The sequence below is a fragment of the Protopterus annectens genome, chromosome 3.part0, assembly GCF_019279795.1.
Source record: "Protopterus annectens isolate FY-2018-M chromosome 3.part0, PAN1.0, whole genome shotgun sequence".
Taxonomy (NCBI): domain Eukaryota; kingdom Metazoa; phylum Chordata; order Ceratodontiformes; family Protopteridae; genus Protopterus; species Protopterus annectens.
This window is the reverse complement of record NC_056731.1, coordinates 1,979,870,036-1,979,892,483: the sequence shown is the minus strand read 5'-3', so window position 1 is coordinate 1,979,892,483 and position 22,448 is coordinate 1,979,870,036.

The following is a 22,448-nucleotide window of genomic DNA, read 5'->3' as shown; positions in this document are numbered from 1 at the left end:
ATAGCCAAGCAAGTATACTCTGCTTAAAGTAGTTTAAAAGATAATACCCAGAATTCAGTAAGGTTTCATGCAGGAATAGCTTATTCCTGCATGTAAGCGACTGTTTAGGAGCAGCACTGCAGCGCGCCATGCATAGTAATGAAGGCGTGCTGCTTCAGCTCCTAACGGACAAGGAGTGTGTACAAGTGCAGGGGGTGTGTCTGAGAGGAGAGCTCTCACAATATACACAGTCAAGAACTGCCTTGTGGCAATTACAATGAGTGAGACCACTCATAAGGGGTTGCATATCCCCAACAGCATAGATCAATGCAGAATGTCCAGATATGTGGCACATAACATCTGGTCTGTCCCTCATTTACCCTGCCAAATCACAATGCCAAACATATGAGTGTCACACGTCAAATCCGTCAGAAAATTTACATAAAAAAATCCTGTTACCCTAGTAACAACCCCCCAAGTTTATAAGAGCAATATTTAAAATATAATAAAATAGACACTTTTTTATTAAACATATTAAATTTAACCGTAGGTGCGTGGGTTTGCCCATTGCTTAGCTACGGATACAGTAGCTTAAATGGTAGAAAAACATAAATATCAAGCTACATGCCAATGAAACAGTACTGTAATAGTGTAGTGGTCAGAGAATTCGTCTTACAAACAGTCATTCCCAGTTCGATTCTCACTCCAGTAAATTCCATTTTACATGTCAAATCACTTTATGAACAATATTTTTTTGTTGTATAACCTACTAAATAACATATATTTGTGAACTGGAGTACTGCATTAAATGCAGATGTGAGTTTTCATTGTAATAATGTTGTAAAATCCACAGATAAACACAAGGGCCCCATACAGTATATGTACACATGAATCAGGGATACAAATTGAAGGTATAATGTGTAATGAATGATAAATCCATACAGTGTCCAAATCCACCACCTCCCCAAGAACCATGTTACATTTCTGTCTAAATTAGTGCTGGGGTAAGCAGGAGTAAGCACTATTAAGCAGTAGTAAGTGGGTTTAAGCCTGTTTGCACGGGGAAAGCAATGCACACACAGGTTAAGCAATATTGAAGCTGACCCTCTGTAAGCATATTCAACCTGAAGTTAGCATCGCTTACTGTCATACAAACCCATGCAAACCCACTTAAAATTGCTTAAAAGTGCCTTAATCAATCTGTATCCAACAGCCGATGTTCTGACCAGCAACAAAATAAACAGCTCTTGCAGGTGTTGAACCCTGTACACTAGAGTCACAGTAGTTAACCAGTAAGCCATCACAGTAATACATAAGACTGAGGTATTACCAAACAGATCCTCACTATAGGAAAATCATACTTAACATGTGAAAGGAATCTATATACAGTTTTATGTTGTATAACCTACTACATAACATAAATATGTGAACTGGAGTACTGCATTACGTCCAGATGTGAGGTGTCATTGTAATAAAGTGTTGAAATCCCCTAATAAACACAAGGACCCCATACAGTGTACGTACACATGAATCATGGATACCAAACACATATATAACATGTAATGAATAATAAATCAATGCCAAACAGCAAACAGTCTGCAAATTAAAAATTAAGCAATGCTAAGCATTGCACAGCCCTACTTAGTAGGTGCAAGCAATGCGTAGGCCAGCTAAATCAGTTTGCCCATTGGTATACCTCTTTAAGCAATGCCAGCCTTAGGTAAGCAGGTGTGCCCATAGCGTAGCATTTTCAAAACCATCCAATCATGGCAAAGTGTGGGAAATCTGCTCTATTTAAACCCCACAGGCGGGACTACATCTCATAACTGGTTGCAGCTTCCTCCTGTAGGTACTATGACTGGTGTGGGAGAAGAAGTGCACTTCTGGGCCCACTGCTGGGTGATCCAGGAGTCCAAAGTCATGGCAGGACTCATTGTTAAAGACCATGACCAGAGACTGCTGCAGGGTCAGTACCAGGGTGCTCAATATAAAGTGGAAGGCTGGGACTGTTTCTCCCGTGACCTCACCAGTGCCACTGGCATACCTCAAAATGGAGAACAGGTCAAGCATCACTATGCTGACCTGAAGTGGAGAAAGAGGGAGCTCTTGGATCAGTGGATCCAAGAGGCTAGGTGGACAGGTGATGTTCCAGCCATGTGTAAGTATCAGTCTACTACCTGTTTAATAATTTCCAGGTCATGTATATTATGGCTAGGTATGGCTAAATATTCCTCTTATGTCTTTGACAGCAGCAGATGAACAGGCTGTGAACTGGGAATCCTGCACCAGTAGATTGCAGAGGTTGTGTCGTGAGGCAGGTTAGTAATACTCTTGCATGTACTGTCATTAGAAATAAATCTAAAAATAGTAGAATGTTAATTAACAGTATATTGTGTATGGCATGTACTGAATAAACCAGACTATATGGCTTGAAGAGTCTCATATAGGTTGTATGTAAATAAAAGGTTAATAGCCTGAAAATAAAGGTCTAACTGCTGGACTGCTTGTGTTTACTCTGGTATCATATGGTAATGTAGTGTTGCAATCTCTTAATAGTACTGTTGTATTAAGCACTGTTACCCACACTGTGCTACATAAATAAAATGTGAAGGAATGTCTGTATACGACTGTTATAATCACAAGAAGTCATATTGTACAACAGAGATACTTCGACAGAAAACAGAGAAAAGACAGACAGCGTAATCCAAATAGCACACTCAACTGAGATGTGAAGTGTTCTATTTTTAGCACACACACAGCCATGGTTCGAATCCTGGGAGTGGTAGTAAGCTATATGCAGAATCATACCCCAAATCTGTGCAGATATTGTCAGAAAGTCCAGATAATTGGTGTAAGTCCCTGCCTGTCACCCTGTCCCCTTGGAAAATCAGTGGGATGATCCAGGAAGTTTAGGCAGCAAGTAATGAAATACAACTGATTGTCATATATCATAACTGTCAGGAATATATCCATAAGAACAAACCTGTCACTCTAGCAACTCACCAAAGTGTTATGAGAGTAATAAGCAAAGTATGTCCCAACTCCACCCCCATGTTGTGAAGCTATGACCAGAGTGTGTGTAGTCCAGGAGCAGGCATGGACAGGATACTGTCATCCGTCATCAGGTCCGTGGTCTGGTGCGCAGTGAGCTCCGCAGGGAGTTTGGAGATCTGCTACACCAGCTTGAGGGCCGGATGGGGCAACTAGAGGGTCAGACTGCCCCTCCTACTCAGCCTGCAGCACAGCCATCTTCGGGGCGGTGAAAGTGCAGTGGTGACTGCCCATAGGTGGGGATCTCAGTCCCACTGTTTCCACTAGGGGGCTCATGGGCTTCCGACTTCCAAACAACCCTCCTCATCCAAGGTGTTTACTCCCCACATGTCATGTACTGCCCCTGTAGACTGTATTTTCTGTCTTGTATGTTACCCTATCCAACCTACCTCCCCAAATTTACCTACTATCCCTCCCCAACATCCCACTCTCACATAAAAAAGGGCAATCTGTTCGCAAAAGAAAAAAAACTCGCCCCATACATAACTGTCCATTTCACACACGTGTCCACTGGACACATGTAATCTGGTCTAATTGGCTTCCCAAAATGTTATTGTTGTCCTCACCCCTCTCTCAGGGGTATGAGTGTCCAAATCTACCTCCAAATCAGTGTATATGCACAGCTGTTGCTGTAGAAGAAATGGGCAGCTATGTACCTTCCCTACACCTGTCCTGCACATCCCTAGCTATTTTCCCTACTGTCTTTCCCTCTTTGTGCCCCTTTTTCACCACTTTCCTATCAACCCTTTTTCATTTCTTTTAAAGAAATTAATATGTGGGTAAGTGGGAGTAAGCACTTGTAAGCAGCACTAAGCTGGTTTAAGCTTGTTTGCGTGGGGATAAGCAATGCATACACAGGTTAAGCAATTTAGAAGCTGAGTATAAGAAACTGTAACCGGAGGTTAGCAGTGCTTACCCTAACAAACCTGCTTACAACTGCTTAAAAGTGCCTTAATCACTCTCTATCCAATGGTCCTTCTTCCCAGCAACAAAATAAACAGCCTATGCAGGGCTCAAACCCCAGACCCTGCACAGCATAACCAAAGTGATTTACCACTAAGCCATGTCAGATATACATAACCCTGATGTTTTCACAAACATATCATCATCATCCAGCATAGTCATTCAACAGCACAAGAAATGTATTTATACATGTAGATGTATATGTGTGTGTGCGTATATATCTATAGATATAACAGAGAACATAACAAATACATATATGACCAAAGGCACCATTAATGGGGGAGAGGTGGCCCAAGCTAAATACCTCTTGTAAGTACTGATATCACCCCCTCCACCACAGCCAAACAGATCTGCCCTGCAACACAACATCAACTGTTTCAAGTCCCATACCCAGGACCCTACACAACATAGCCACAAGCCGTTAACAGTAATCCATCCCACCTGTATGATGTCTGTATGGTATCAATAACATATCATGCAGTACAGTCTGGCTACCACAGGAAATGTACAATGTAGAAGCAATAAGCATTCCAAAGATACACACACACACACACACACACACACACACACACACACACACACACACACACACACACACACACACACACACACATATGCAGATACACACATATATATATATATATATATATATATATATATATATATATATATATGTATGTATGTGTGTGTGTGTAAATACACACACACACACACACACACACACACACACACACACACACACACACACACACACACACACACATAAATATCTATAGGAAGATGCATATTTAGAGGATGCACACCATACTGAACAGCCCATATTCCTACAGGTGCCACCTTTTCAAATGGACAGTGTATAATTCACTCATACAAAAGACAATTGTTGCCTGAAACATATACACACAGAGAAGTCAAAGGATAAGAGACCACACTGGTTTGCATACATAAGAAATGTTTATTTGTGTACTATTACAGTTGTATATGCCATGTCATATAGTTGTTAAGACTGAAATACATACAAATAGATTAATGCAACTCTCAAGCAGATAATTTTATACAGTAATCCAAAAGCATAACGTATGTTGCTGTCCAGGCCAAGGCCTTCAAGCAGTACAACAGTAAAGAAAGACTGGGCCAGAGGATAACAATCAATCAACAGTAAGTAATGCAGATATATAGTTCAGCAGCCTCAAATTACACTCTGTACTCAACCCCTAGGGGGAAATTAATTAAGTTGCCACAATGAGGAAGTATCTGTTACATAACAATGCTTAACTGAAAACATCACTATGACACTTACAAACAGAATAGTCTGTATGACAGTAAGCACTAGGCCACCAATGTTCCCAAGGTAAAATGTACAGCCATATACCTTAAGGAGGCTTACTACCGATATCCCTCACATGTTGTAACAGCCTAGGTTATATATGGTACATCCCCCTCCCCCATAGAATGACTTACAGGGGCATATAACACTGTTACATACACTGACCTCTGGACTGCAGAAGGGCACACGTTTGTGCAGCTGAAGCCCACATATATATGGACCCTACCCCACAATATGTGTGGGGCCACAACAGCAGTGGAATGCTGGCATGAATTGCAGCACAACATAATAACAGGCCACTACATAACAACCCCTTACTGCATGTTTTATGGACAAAGCCCGGTAGACAAGTGGACAACAGAGGACAGAACACAGGGCCATATGTGAAATAGTGTTGTTATACACTGAAAAAGTTGCTGGTGTTACAGGATAGTCTGCAACATACCCTTAGTCAAGAATATGAAGTCAGAAACTCAAATGGATGTAGCCATGTACTGATAGTATTCAACATACACAATGCCAGTGATATATCTGACACAAGACCTACGTGGAGGACAGACAAAACATAACAGGCACACCTTTGGCCATCATGTGGATAGGCCCACAGTTGAGAGCTATGCAGAGAGACTGCATTCCATGTTAAACTAGTATGTACACACACACACTGTAACACTGGTGCTATACAATGCATATAACAAGACTACTCACAGTGTCTGTAGGTCTGGAGCCTTATACAAATATGTAGCTGGCCTGAGTCTGCAAGTCCTCTTGTAAGAGGTATTGCTACCTGCTGTCTGTAACACTGCTGCCCACACACAGGAAGGATCTCCTCCATACAGGAAAGGTAAAGGGACCACACCCACATGATATAGGGATTTATAGTAGTGGGTTGCCATGACAGTGGTAATTGAAAGTACTACACAGCATGCTGCATGCAGGTAGCAATTGGTGGACACTGATTGGTGCAGAGGCCATCACCTGATCATGTACATCACCTACAAAATCCATGCTGCACTCTATTCAAAGCAGCTCAATCCATTTAGTGGAGAGGGACTGAGAGAGACAGAGGGAGAGAATGAAAGCCAAAAAAAAAACACATCCATCCAGCCATCCACACAGCAAATTATCTAGAAAAGACACCATTCCCACAACAGGTATGTGAAGTAAATACGCATGTAATTGAATGTAGTACTTGGTGCATAATAATGGGATAGATGATGTGGAATGATTTATATGTGCCATCAGGTGTTGTTGTTGTAATGATGTCCAGCTGAACAACTGCTATGGACAATAGTGTCTGTTCCTGTGGGCAGTGGGCCATACCTGTCAACTGTGCAGATCAGCACTGACTGACAAGATGTAAGCCATCATAGTGTGTGTTGTGTAATGCAAGCCACGTATATTAGTGTGGCCAATAGCTGGTGGTGGAAGTAATGACATTATGATGAACACGTGGGTTCCAGAGCCCACCACTTGCAGGACAGTCATGTTAACGTTTAATGTAGCATGCAAAAATGCCATAGGTATGTAATAGGCTTACCTGCAATTTGTCCCTATATATACCTCCCTAATGTTAGGCTGTGTTGCAGCAAGGCAGAACAATGCAGCTGTGCAGGAAGGAGAGTTAGAAAGTGTAGACCTGATGTCTGAATGCACTATATATATATATATATATATATATATATATATATATATATATATATATATATACACACACACACATACACATATATTTATATATATATCTATATATTTATTTATATATATATATATATATATATTTATACACACACACACACCTACATACATGTATGTCTACAGATATACAGACACCTATATGTATATATATATATATATATATATATATATATATATATATATATATATATATATATATATATACAAATCATAATATATATCTACACACACACACATATATATATATATATGTGTGTGTGTGTGTGTGTGTGTGTGTGTGTGTGTGTGTGTGTGTGTGGGAATGTCTACATATATGCAAACACATACACACACACACACACACACATATATATATATATATATATATATATATATATATATATATATATACATGCCCCCTACTTTTGCATGACAGTGCTGCATGCTATGTGTGAGGGAACATCGCATACATCAATACGCAAATATATGTATATATATATATATATATATATATATATATATATATATATATATATATATATATATATATATATCCACAGCAGTAAGTGTGTGCAAAATAGACAGTTATGTCAGGTGTGAACCCCATGTTGGGAACACATTTCCCTTGTTTGTAATGATGGGAATGCGAATCTGGGGAAGGATAGCAGGTATATTTGTGGAGGTGGCTTGGGTTGGAAGATAGAGAAGACAGCATACAGTTGCGGTATATGACACATGTGGTGGTAAACACCCTGGATGGGGAGTGTCATCTGTGATGTGGAAGACCCATGAGCCCCCATATGGAAACAGTTGAAACAAGGCCCTCACCCATGGCCAGTCACAACATCAGCTTCACGGCCCTAAAGGTGCCTGAGCTGGAGGCTGAACAGGAGGAGCATGCAGACCCTGTGAGTGTGTATTGAGGGCCTGAAGGTCCTGTAGTACATCCCTCAAGTCTCTGTGGAGCTCCCTATGCACCAGACCCTGGACCTGACCTCAGGGGACAGGATCATGTCTGTGTGTGCTCCTGGGGGGGGGGCACTATCCCCTGAGGTGGTTCCACCTGAAAGTAGTGCAGGACTAGTAGATGAGGATGCCCCAGGGTGGGTCCCACATGTGATGTAGCCTGGTAACATGGCCAGATGAGGTGGGAGAGGTGGTTCTGCTGGCAACCATTCCCTAAACATGCTATTGTGTCTCTGTTATAGAACATATGTGGGTAATAATAGTCCACACAATCCTGGAACATGTCCAGCAGCATGCACAGATATCCCCATTAACACAAAACAACAGATGTGCAGTGATCACATAGCAAGATGCCCAACTGCATATATGGAACCATACTGGCCCTTACAATGGTATGCAGGTGACATTGTCCGTAACAGGCCAACAATGATAGTGTCCTCACAGGGAACATGACTACAAACACATAGCACAAAGTGTTGGACAATACGATATATGTCCCAATGGTAGGTATTCTGTAGACATACCTGCTGAGTTGTGTGATCAGATTGTTGTTGCAGATATGGTGAGGGGGAGGCAAAGATGTGTATTAAAAACTATGATAACCTTGCTGTATGAGGTCCTCAGACCTGTTTCCAGCTTTGTCTTTCAGGGAAGATGTCCCGGGAGAGGCTCCCCAGTTATAGAGCGGAGGAGAATGAGGTCATCATATCACACCTGATGCAGCACTACCAGGTGTTGTTTGGTTCATAGTTTTGTACTAGGCTATCTGCCCTTGAGGGCCATTTTTTTAAGCCTAGCCAATTGCTCCAGGTGAGAATCAAACCTTGCACCTTGTGTCTGTAAGGTAAACACCTTAACCATTATGCCAACCTCCCCCCGTGGCCGAACAGCCCATGTGCAGTAGGAGTGGACCACCCTGTGGAATGATCTTGTCCACAGGGTAAATGATGTCAGCCTGCATAACCACAGTTATGAGCAGGTCCGACATCGTTGCACAGGCCTACTTCACAATGCCTGTCTGCATGCTGCTGCAGTCAGGGAGGATCAGCTCACAATGGGGGCGGGTCATGCCATCTAGCCACCCTGACACATGTTGAGGAGCTCCTTGCCAGCTTCGCGGTACCTGCCCGCCCACTCACACAACACCAGGCGGAGAGCGTAGTGGAGGTGGGTGCTACCCACACAATGGCAGAAGAGCGTGCAGGTAAGGCAACAGGGCACATCAGTAGACCACTGTTGTGTGTCCATCTGCATCTGTACAGTTAGATCATGCATATGTGAGATGACATATAATATATAGTCTGTTGCTGTGTAGTAGTAATAAACAGATATGCATAATGTGTAGTATTGTGGGCTTGTACTGCTGATGTACTGTAATGCTGCACCCACCCTGTACCAATGACACAGCTGTGGCTACTGACCTCACATCTCCCACACACATATGTAGGTCCCTCTGGTAAAGCTCCACAGCAGCAGCCTGTAGCTGTTGAGTATGGCTTTTGTTCAGGTCATGTTAAGGCTATGGTATATTCCATGCACACATTTAACACACCTACCCATAATGCATACCGTACATGTTCACATATTGTTGCTGTTAACTGCACTGCATCACAGTGGTCACCATGATGGTGTATGGAAAGGGTATGTCAGACTCCTGCAATATAACTAACATCCTGTCATTGCAAAATGTGTGCACAGAAATGAACATAATGGTGGGTCAAATGGCCTACAGTAGGGACATGTGTGAAACATCACCCTTATACAGTGCTACAACAGTGTATATACCAGTATTACAATGGCAACTGTTAGAGATCTACACTACAGCATATCACAATACTGCAGTTTACAACCCTTACAACCTGCAATGTGGTCCTAACATGAGCAATGAGTGTGTAATATGGAATCGTATGTTAGGATAGCAAATATGGGGAATACATACCTTCACAAACACTGGAAGCGTATGTTTGCACACAATCCAGAGAAAATATAGTGGAGGCAACTGTTGAGGTATTGACAGCATGCATTTGTCATGGAAACATACCATCCAGCAAGTACACGTCCCCAATTTCACACCACAAAATGGTCTGCTGTCCAAGACATTTGGCCATCAAATGTGCCCACTTACCTGTAGCAGAGGTAGCCATGGCTTGCACATATCTTACATGCCATGGAGTGGACCCCATACTCAACAGGTAGCACCCAGGAGGTGGACATGTAGCCATAACTCACCATCGCATATACCATAACAAACAGTGCAGTCATGTATGTGGTGAGGATGTATGGGACAGAAATAGTGTAGTAAATAAACAGATGACCATCCAAGACAGATGATGTCACATGTATCAAACCGGTCATGCAGGCTGCCTAGTAACATGCCATAACACTGAGGGGGTTGCAAGAATGTCTAGCAAGTAGTGCAGTACCCGTGTCAGCAACTGCCTGAAGTCTGCAAACTTGTGGCCCATGGGTTAGGGTAATCAGATGTCACAGTTTTACCACAGGAAACATCAGCCAGGCCTCTCTACAGGCAGCGTATGCATAACAGATTAGGTCCCCAAAAGGCATGCATTGCAATGTGTACTTGTATACCAAGACCACATTGGAAACCTACAGACAGTATCATGTAAGATACATGTGCTGCACAACCAACACCTCACCCCCACCTCAGGCCCACCATCCCCATCTGTACCATACCAGTGCCAGTGTACACCTGTATGTTTGCCATTCATTAGCTGAGACTAGGCTGTTACACATGGTGTTCAGTGTTTGGAACACTGCAAACTGATAAACATGTGTAGGCTATAGTTGTCAAGCATCTGCACAAAGGCTGAAGGTGGAGAGGGGGTGTCATCATGACAGAACAGTGCACTGCAGCAGGGATCCAAAGGATGCTATGAATGGTTGTATCTGCACACAGACAGAGTCAGAAGCTGTGGTAGACATAACCCTGACTCCACAGCAATAGTGATGGCAATGTGTGAACTCCAAGGGATGTGCACATGAGTTGACCTTGCAAATATGCAGAGTTAGGGGACATGTGTAGGGCAGACTGACCATATACTGGCAAATTCAGATGGCCCATGCTAGTATACCCCTGCCAGGAATAGTGTCTGCTGTAGTACACATAACAGTAGGTGCAACAAACCATCAGGATACGGGTGTGCACACATATGCACCCCAAAGTGTATGCATCTCAATCAGCATCAGCACAACTAACACATTTGTTTGATACTGCATTTGATTGTACAGGACATATGTCACATATCAGGCTCATGTAATGTTAACATATGCAGTAATGTGACCCCATGGCTTATCAGGGAAAACGGTGTCATATCAATAAGGGTATGTACACTCCCTGTAGCCACGATAAGGTTTGATGGTTGTCAGTGTAATTGCCTTGTATTGGTCATACATGCACCGCTGATGATGACATCTGTAAATCAGACATCAGACATTCACAAATGACATCTGTCCACATATCATCCCAAGTATATGTCGGACAAACACATATGGGCTGTGAGCAGCAGAACAGACATAACTGACATGGTAATACACATTCAGCAATGGTGTGTACACCTGTGAGGTATGGTGCGCAGTATATGGCAGGGTGCTGAACAGGTGCACAGCAATATTATGTACATGGGTGCAGTGTTTTCCAGGGTAAGAGGCATCACTGACTAACACAGTTCATGCATCACATACGTGTATACTGTTGCTAGCATGGATTGACTATACTGCACTGCATGCTGTTGAGTACCATATGTTATGCATTTTGACAGTTGGGTAATGGGAGGTCTGTGCGTAATATCTTTGTGCAACCTCACTTGTAAGTGTGCATGGGGGGGCTGGGGGAGGTTATTTTGTCTGTAAGTGCAATCTTGTGGAGTGGAGGGGGTTGATGCATGCAGGATGAGTGTGTGTGTGTGTGTGTGTGTGTGTGTGTGTGTGTGTGTGTGTGTGTGTGTGTGTGTGTGTGTGCACGTGTTTGTGTGTGTCCATGTATGCACATGTGTGATTGTGGGGTTGTTCATAGGTCTCGATTTCCCTTTGGAATCGTGCAGTACATGGACATGGACTGACACATGAGACACCAGGAATATTTGTCTGATATGTAATCTCAGGACAGCTGATAGTATACTAAGATCTGTAGCATGGATCATGCATTGGGAGGGAAACTAGACTCCAGGTATACTGTTAAAATTGCAGTCAGCAGAAAGGTGAAATAATACCCACATATGCAGCACTACAGATACATTGGGGAATTACTAGACAACACCAGTGAGTGTATCCAAATATTACTGTTGTCAACATAAAACGTTAATAGGGCAACAGATCTTGCATCTACTGAGCAATAGTTATATATGACACTCCAGTGCATGACATTGAGTGACTGTAGTAGCCCCTAACATATGGGGGCCATGTTCATGATGTCTGAACAAACTCAGGGTGAACACTGGATGACAGCAGTGAGTTCTTGTAAAACCGACTCCAGGTCAAAGAGGTAATGGAGTAACAGGTCATGTTTTGTGATCACTTGTCTAGGCAATTAGAAGAATGATATGTTAATGATTGGTATTAATGAGTGTAAGTTTCCAAGTGTGATGCAGGATGGCGATCTTAAGTGAATAAACTTGGGACAGTCTGTAAACTCAGGGACAGGTAGGTATTATGGTGGAATGTCAGGGTGTGTGTGTGTGTGTGTGTGTGTGTGTGTGTGTGTGTGTGTGTGTGTGTGTTTGTGTGTACTGTTAAGCAATGACACACAGGAGGTGGCAAGGTGGGTCAGGGTCCCTCCTGCATGCAATCTGATGTTGGTGTCCATACAGACACTGAAAATGACAATAGGTGTGTTGAGGCACAGGTGGGGTAGTCAGAGGCTGAAACTGCACCATTGTTTGACAGCCCCTGTTATCCACCCCATCCTCGCACACAGTCACAGTGTCTATAGATACCCCAACACCAGTGACCACAGCAGAGGGACAGTTGGCGGTTGGTGGCAGTCCACAGGACAATGTGGTATCTATAGCTGCTGTGTCTGGACACAGCAGCCAGAGCCAGATGTCTTGCAGGATACCACATAGGCAGATGTACAGCGGTGCTCATGGGAGGACCACTGGTCATTGTGCCCCTGGCAGAAGTGCCACACCTGGTACCACCAAATGCACGTTTCAGGCTGTCATGGAGGTGGAGGCACATATGGAATGGTACACCAGACAGGGTCTGAGGCTGCAGAGGGCTGCATTTTCAGCTGTAAGTGGCAACATCCATGATACTGCAGGTGATCTCTGTTATTATACAGAGGTCATGGATAGACTGTGGGGTGAGATGGTGGGCCTCCTCGACCGTGGATTGTCCGTGCTAGAGCATGTGATGGGAGTGGTGCAACAGCCACATGGACCTAGGCCAGCAACACCAACATCTGGAGACTGACGAGGACATGCAAGGACACCAAGCTTCTCCCGTAGTGGCAGTACCAGCCACAGCACTCCAGGGTGAGTGCTGTCGACACCACACCTCAGCAGTCCATCTGAACATGGCTCTGGCCAGTCCCAGAAGGGACCTGGTTCCAGCGGACATATGTCATCATCAGGGGAGAGTAGCATATTGAGGCTTATACCTGGACATGCCAGTGGAACCTATGGCAGGCATAGTTCTCATGTCTGTGTCCAGAGGTGGAGAACTGCACACCCTGCCAGGTATGGTCTGCAGCTGTCCCACAAACACCTGTATATGGCAGCCACATGGCAGAACCATGTGAATGCATACTCACACACAATACAAACACACCTAGGTCAACCCCATCCTTACACACACCACATCACCACAGCCATATCAGTAATTAAAATCCCCTCACTCACACACATGGTGTCAAACGTATGGCCCAGCCTAGTTCTCTGGCAAACCAACAACACACTCTGTGCATACGATGATACCTGTGCCACATCCCTATCATCCATTACATTGATGCAGGCACAGTCTAATATAGTTCTGATGCACACAGTGACTGTACTACAGTGTACCAATGTACTGCTGTGTAACATGTTGTCAGCAGTAATGTTTAATCTTACATGTCAAGTAGTGTAGCTATCTAGCCATGATGCATTATAGCTGTTAGTAACACTGAATGCTTACGGTCTCCATAATGTTATCCATTTGTGTTGTAGGTGCCCATGTGTCAGTAGGAGGATGGTCTGCTGTCATATCTCACAAGGGGTATGGCACTGTGGTGACACTTTGGCTGTACCATATACTGGGTACAGGTGAACACATCACAGGTCTGTATAACAGTTACTGCCTGTGCCACATGGCCAATAGGTATGGGGGCGGTGCATACAGGGGAGTGCATGGTGGCTGCTGTTAGCATCCCTTCTACAGTGGACAATGGTAGTTGTACTGGGTGGTACACACCACATGTTTGTGTATAACACACACAGAGGCATACGTGTTGATGCACTACACAGAGAATACTGTCTACTTGGATGTATGTACCTGTGTAGCCTATGTAATTCCACGAAGCCAGACTATGCAGAACAACACATTGTGGAATAAGCAGTCCTCTGGTTTAATGTCATTGATGATGATACTGGCAGGGTATATGTCCCCTTCCCCAATATAGTGCATTCCTCAACATGGTAATCTGATGTGTGCTGGTGTGGGTGGCACTCCCCAACCCTTTGGAGGGTGAGATGTGCTGTAGAACTACAGATAGTGTGATAGAAAAATACATAACCTGTTAACATGAACTGTACAGTATTACAGCCAGCTACACGAGGGAATACATTCAACAGTAAGCGCAATGATGTTGGTATATATATATATATATATATATATATATATATATATATATATATATATATATATATATATATATATATACATATATATATATATATATGTATATATATACCAACCCCGGTATTGCTGTACACCTATACAGTGGGGAAGAGGCCATTTACACAGCTAATAGTAGTTGTGATGGATTGTATGTCCACAGGATGATACTTGTGACATGTTAGCACCTATCCAGGCATGTCTAAGGGTCAGCTCCTGGTGTTTTCTTCTGTCTACCCGGTGAATCTGGGCATCTTGGGACAATGCAGCAATTGCCTCATGTACACAGACAACCCTCTCCACCTACTACACAACACTACAACCTGTGATAGATGCACTTATTTAGCCAAACTGGAAACAAAGCTCTCTTCACTAAAGACTGGACTAGACAGTCAAGAGGAGAAGGTAAACGCAAACTTGCACCACATCACACATCACATAATCCCTCAAGACCTACACCACCAAAACAGACACGTAGAAACACAAAACAGACACCTACATTTGTGGAAGCTCTCAATAAAAATCTGCTCAAGCAATAGAGACCTCCAAAGCAGAAATGCAAGCAACCTCCACCCTCCCAACACAACCCAAATGACACATAGCCCACACACTCAGTGTGCCACTCAACCACAACCCATTAGGCATAACAACGTATCCAACACTCTAGTCACAGGTGACTCTATAGTCAAGCACACTAATGTTCCACTCACCAGGCTAAACAAGGAGAAAGTTACTGTCAGCTGCCTGTCGGGTGACAAGATCCGCCACATAATGCACACACTCAGGTCACTCCACAACAAGTACAAATATGACTCTGTCATTGTCCATGTTGGTGTGAATGACTTGAGATGTACCTCCATGGACTACATGGAAAGAGAGATGAAGGAGCTCTCTGAACTTGTAATCCAGGCATTTATGACCCTAGCCCTGAGTAGCATCCAGCCATCACCCAGAATGATACCACAGTGCAAGGACAAAATGATTGACTTCAACAATTGGCTAAGTTTTTGTTGTCATTCTAAGTGGATCCAGTATCTGTCTGCTTGGGATGACATGATCGACAGACCACGATGTTTTGCCAGAGATGACCTGCACCTGTCACCCTTGGGATTCCAGATATGGCTAAGGATCTTGCCACCCCTATAGTGCCTTTTTTAGGCAATGTTCAAATGACAAATTCACCACCATAACAGATACAAGCAAGTAAAATCTAAGGATAATGGTACTCAATGCTAGAAGTCTAAACCTCAAAATGCATTCACTTAAGGCATTCCTTAAAATGGAGAACATCAACATCTGTGCAGTGACAGAGACCTGGTTCAAGGCTCCAGAGAGCACCCCTGTATTACCAGGCTATAATTCATACCACACCTTTCGGCCAACTAACGTGGACTGAAACACTAAAGGCAGAGGTGTGTCCATATTCATTAAGGATATCCACACCTCCAGGCTGGTTGCTCAGCATAATGCATCCGAGATTATCCAAGAGCAACTAACTCTGTGCAAGACTGCAATCCAAATTGTAACTTGCTACAGATCTCCCACCATGCCCCAGGATTCCCACTCCTCATTTCTTGATACAATGGAAAATATTAGGGTACAACCCAACACCCTAATAATGTGTGATTTAAACTACCCCATCATTAAGACTTCTTTGAAGCAGTCACCAAAACCATAGACGAGGGTAAGATGGTTCACACAGCCTATCTAGATCTTACCAAAGCTTTTGACACCATCCACCACTCTGGAATTATAGATAAACTCACTAAACTAGGTATAAATCCATATGTCACAAGATGGGATGCCAACTGGCTGACTGACAAAACCCACACTGTGAAAGTAGCAGACTCTAACACAAAAGGTCTTTGGCTAATGAAGTTTGCAGATGACTGCAAACTAGGAGACATAATCAAAACTCCTAATGATGTGGACATCCTACAAAAGGGCCTCACTGAGACAGATGCCTGGTGTCAAAGCTATGGCCTCAAGCTCAATGCCAAAAAGTGCATTGTCATCCCCTCTGGTAAAAACTCTGTACCCATGAACTACCACATAGGTGGTAGTCTACTTAACACCGAAATTGTGATAACAGACTTTGGGACACAGTGGACAGTAGTCTCTCCTTTGATAACCACATTGCCACAGTAGTCAGAAAATCCTTCTACATGGCATAACTAATCACAAAAGGTTTCTCATCCAGGAAAAAAGAGGTCATTGTTCCCCTCTACTCGTCACTCATTAGACTAATTATAGAGTACAATGCCCCTTTTGGTATGTATCTTACAAGACATCTACAACTGGAAAGGCCACAGAAATACCTCACAAAGAGGATTACCAGCCTCAAACAGATGCCCTACACAGACCGTATCAAAAAACACCAGCTTTACTCCGTCGCATATCACCTATTCAGAGGTGATCTCTGCCTAACATACAAAGCTATGTCAAACCCAGAGCTGTTGGACATGCTCCACTTTAAGAAATCCCAATCCCTCTGAGCTACACACTCTAGGGATCTAAACCTTGTCACCACAATAAACAGAACATGCTGGAGGGATAGATTCCTGTCCCAGAAACTTCCCATACTCTGGAACAAACTGCCTATCTATATCAAACAAAGCTCCTCATTAGCACTCTTTAAGAAAAATCTTGATGATTGGATGGGAAATGGGAAATTCACCCCAGGGATCACCTCTGTGGCTCCGCTTGACATGGGCACAGGAAAATAATTTTCTTGGGTGGCAAAAGCCAGGATACCTTTTTGGCTAGGCTTATATAGGCCCTCGATTCAATAGCCTAGTACCTACCTATGAACCTACCTATGAACCTATATGCCATGCATGCAGTTCTTGGACAGATGACCCCCTAGGACATGCATATTCTGCAACCTGAAGTAGATCCCTCCACACACACACACACACACACACACACACACACACACACACACACACACACACACACACACACTCTTACTTGGCAACACTGGGTCTAGACCCCTACCTAGGTATGTAGTGCTACTGATGTGTGTGGCTTTAATTGCACACACCACATAGCTTTTAGGATGAAGTGTGTTCCAGGTTACATGTTACATGCAGAACCTCCCCAGCCATGTACAGTATGGTAATGGGGGATGTAATGGTTATATATGGACAATACATAATGTGACATACTATCATATACACATCCAAGAGACCTGGGCCTATCAGTGCTAACTACCTTGTCAGTGTGTCCAATGTGTTACAGGTAGATTGCACACAGCACATGCATAACTGGGTAGTGTTATCAGTTATCTGTATAGTTGATGTGACAGTGGTCACCATACATTGGTACATGGCACATGTACCAAGGGTACCATGGTGTAATGACAGTATACCCAGCACCCACACCCCACTGTGGATATTGTACACACTGGAACCCATAATGACACTCTGACATACCCACCATCAAGCATTTACCAGGACTGCAATACAATCCCTTGTCCATCCCAAGAGTGCTACTACAGGGTTATGCATCTAATGCACATGCCGCAGGCATAGTAGGGTGATGCATTGTCATGCCTATCCTATGGGCAGCAATATCACTATCCCTAATACTGTGTGGCAATGAGTATTGCAATAGGAGTGTGTGGCCTTGGAGTGCTGTACCCTACATATATATCTACACACATGCACACATACACACGACTGCCAGAACTCAGTGGGTATCCCATGCCTATCAACCCATTTGTGCAATGGTGTTGTGCTGGTACTGCAAGGCCCAGGTAGCCCAAAGGGAGAGCAGTGTAACAAGTTACATGTAATGTCTGGTACAGCAGCAGCCATATCTAACTGTGGCAATGGGTGGTGTGGTGGGTTTGAAGGGCCTCAGGGTATTCTCAACTACAGGTCTACTAACACACACACACTAATATTCTCAATAATGCACATGTATACATTTGTCATTACTGGGGTGCTTTGGTGCAGGTATTCATAGGTGTGTACCAGGCTACTGTCCATGGAGAGATGGGAAGTGTAGGGGATGTATGCATAGTGGTATCATGCCACCTGTCATGTGCCACAGGCCATCTATCTACAGACACCACTGTGGTGACCCTCAGGGTGAGAATGGCATGCATCAGCCAATCCTCTGGGTGCCTCCTGCAGATGGCCAGTGAGGTGGTCCAGTTGACATGTATGCAACATGTAATACATAACATGGTTAGTGTCTGTCTTAGAGACCTGTACCCAGGCATGTTCTGTTGACTGTGGTAGTGTTGTTGAGGTATCCATGGCATGTGGTGCATACAGGGTGTTGAGTCCTATCTGTGCCATTTATAACACAGCTGGGCAGACATGTTAGTATCAGTCAAGCATAGATTGCCTGTATGCATCCAAGATGGATACCTGACATCTGCACATCTGTACAGGGACTGACAGACATCAGCTCACCAAATAGCTATGCAGTAGGAGAAATGTGTTGACAGATAGACATCTGATGCCAATAGGTATGCCATTACTACATGATGGCAGCCCTCACTGACATGTGCTATACAGAATGTAGTCCACAGTTATTTTCCACATGTCAGATCATTATCCAGTAGGAAATACATAATGTGACACAGCTTACAGACCAGAAACATGACTGTGAGGAGTCAAAGTCCATTTATGCATGCAGGGGTGTTTGTTTCCAGTATTACAATTAGCAATCTACTCTTGCTTGGGAAAGCACTGTCATTAGTAGTAATGTAATGATACACTACATGCCAGTGTGACTGCATATAACCTGGGATACTACCCTTGTATGTAACACATTCACATGGATAAGAGTGTTGTACAAGCTATATATAGTCAAGTGTCCCAGACAGGAAATTCACACCTCTTGCTACTGTAATGACAGCATATAGATGCATGTTATGTACTTGGCATACACTTATTACAGATGTCATTACCCTGCTATGTTATCAGACTGGGATCTGAGCACTGGTTACCAGGGCTGAGCCATGCTTAGCAGGTGTCAGCATTGCTGCAATATAACAGCTAAGCACACTTGTGCACTGGTAAGTGAAACCTACACAGCTTAATCACCTGTATGTTTAACCGTACCTTAGCACCACTTAGCTTCATGCAAACCCAAGCAAACCTGCTTAAAGCTGCTCAAAACTGCCTTAAAAACTCAGTATCCAACATCTCTTGTTCTGCCCAGCAACAAAATAAACATCCCTTGAACCCAGGACCGTGTCACCTATAGTCACAACATTTAACCACTACACCATGACAGCTGCAAAGACAGTTGTTGATTTTCCAATATATCTGTCAGTACACATATTGAAAAGTATTGAACAATTGCTGTGACTTCTACAATTGTGTAGTACTTGTTAGTGATATTACTGTTGCATCACATTTGTTGTTATATCTAAATATACACATATCAGATATGGTGTGATACATCTGGGAGGTTATGTTCATCAGTAATGTTTACACATGACAAAGATATGGATATATACATATACATATGTAGATATATGTCTACATGTACATACACATATATATTCATATATATGTATTTATATACGTCTGTATAGTGCCTCATATATATGGCCATACATAGATCTCTCTGTATATATATATATATATATATATATATATATATATATATATGTATATGTGTGTGTGTGTGTGTGTGTATGTACACACATCATATATGTATACATATATATCTATTTATGTCGATATATATGTAGAGATCTATAACTATATGTGCGTATATTCTATATATCTGTATACTGTATATGTGTAGACATATATAGATGTGCATATGTGTATATATATATATATATATATATATATATATATATATATATATATATATATATAATTCCATATATGTATGTAGATATATCTATATATATATATATATATATATATATATATATGTGTGTGTGTGTGTATATATCTATATAGATACATGGGTATATATATATATATATATATATATATATATATATATATATATATATATAAATATATATATCTATATATGTTTTACATATGTTCAGAACATGGAGTGGAGTCATACCTAAGCACCAATAGTCTCAAACTTTTAGTGCAAGGGGATGTCATGTATGTATTGCAGGTATATATGTCGACTGTTGCTACTCTAACAGGGGTTGTCTTAACAGACATTTTGTGTGTGGGAGGTCACATCTGCTATTAACATGTACGCCATCAGTTACTGACAGACATCATAAGATCATCATAGTACAGTGCCACTTATATCACTGTAATGATCTTTTGGATTACAGCAGAGATATGATCAATATATGTGGACAGTCTGACAAACTGTGTTCAGGTCAGAGGTATACACAGATCTCCTTAGTGGGAGACTTGTGGACCAAGCATAACAATGTGGATGTTAACAGCCATGTACATGGGTATATCATGTAAATAATGGACTACACATGCCCACACAGTTTATGCAGTCACACATTCCTGTCTGTCCTGACACAATAAAAAGTTGCACTAATACCATGTTCAATGATTCTTCTAAAGTTCTCCTAATTCCTTTCACTGTAAAGCTTAATAATCACTGGTTATTTTTGCAACAAAATATTGAGAGTACTCATAATTTTGAAAGACAAAAAAAATTTCTTGTATTTATATTTTATTTTCTATATAAACCCTACTACTAGAATGCTGTATGCTGACTTTACTAAAGGAATTGTTAATCTATACATAACTTATGTTTCTATGGAACCTATATCTCTGTATGATATTCTTGTGTAATTTCTTCATAATGTGCTATTGTAGCTTTTCTCCACGGACCTTCACTGAAAATGGATATGTGTCCAAACGGACTTTCCCTTTTAACAAATGTAAAATAAATAAATAAATAATAAATAATAACTTGTGGTGCAGAGGTCACATGGCCACATGCTACCCACTAATTAGTGATATACATCAGTACAGCATCCCACTGCTTTGTAAGAACTATATGACAGTTATGGTGGCCTGGCATCAGTACTTATGGCAAATATCTGGACATAACATCAGACTGGGCAATTACACTAAGCTTCTAGGAATGTAACAAAGTACTGTGCAAACTACAGGCAGACTTCCACAACACTGGCCTACATTTCTTATGGGGGAATACACATATACCTGCAAATATAGCAAGCTCTACAGGCATGTCACAGCACAGAGTAACAGACACGTGTGTGAAAGTGCATACCCACAACCAATGTGAACACAGCTACAGCCGCATATGGTAAGCAAGCTTAATATTACAGTATATGGACTGAATGATCAAAATCATCCTCATATGTGCCACTCACACACTAACCCTACATATACTGGGCACGACACAGTGTGGTCCGATGCCTGTCTGTTGTATGGGACATGTGTGTGTTTGGCCTTACAAACATGTAAGCTGATAGGGTACCATACACCAGAGCAGCATGTAACATCAGATAGAACAGGACCAAGAACAATGATATCTACCACAATCTGTACACAGGCCAAGGTACGTATTCGCAAAACACATACTGTTGACAATCACCATAAGCACACAGACCTCACTACTGTACACACAACCACAGAATGCCCAAGTTATATCCTCAAATATAACCCCTACTATACATAACATGTCTAGCAGTCTGATATCTGACTGGCTTGTTATCAGG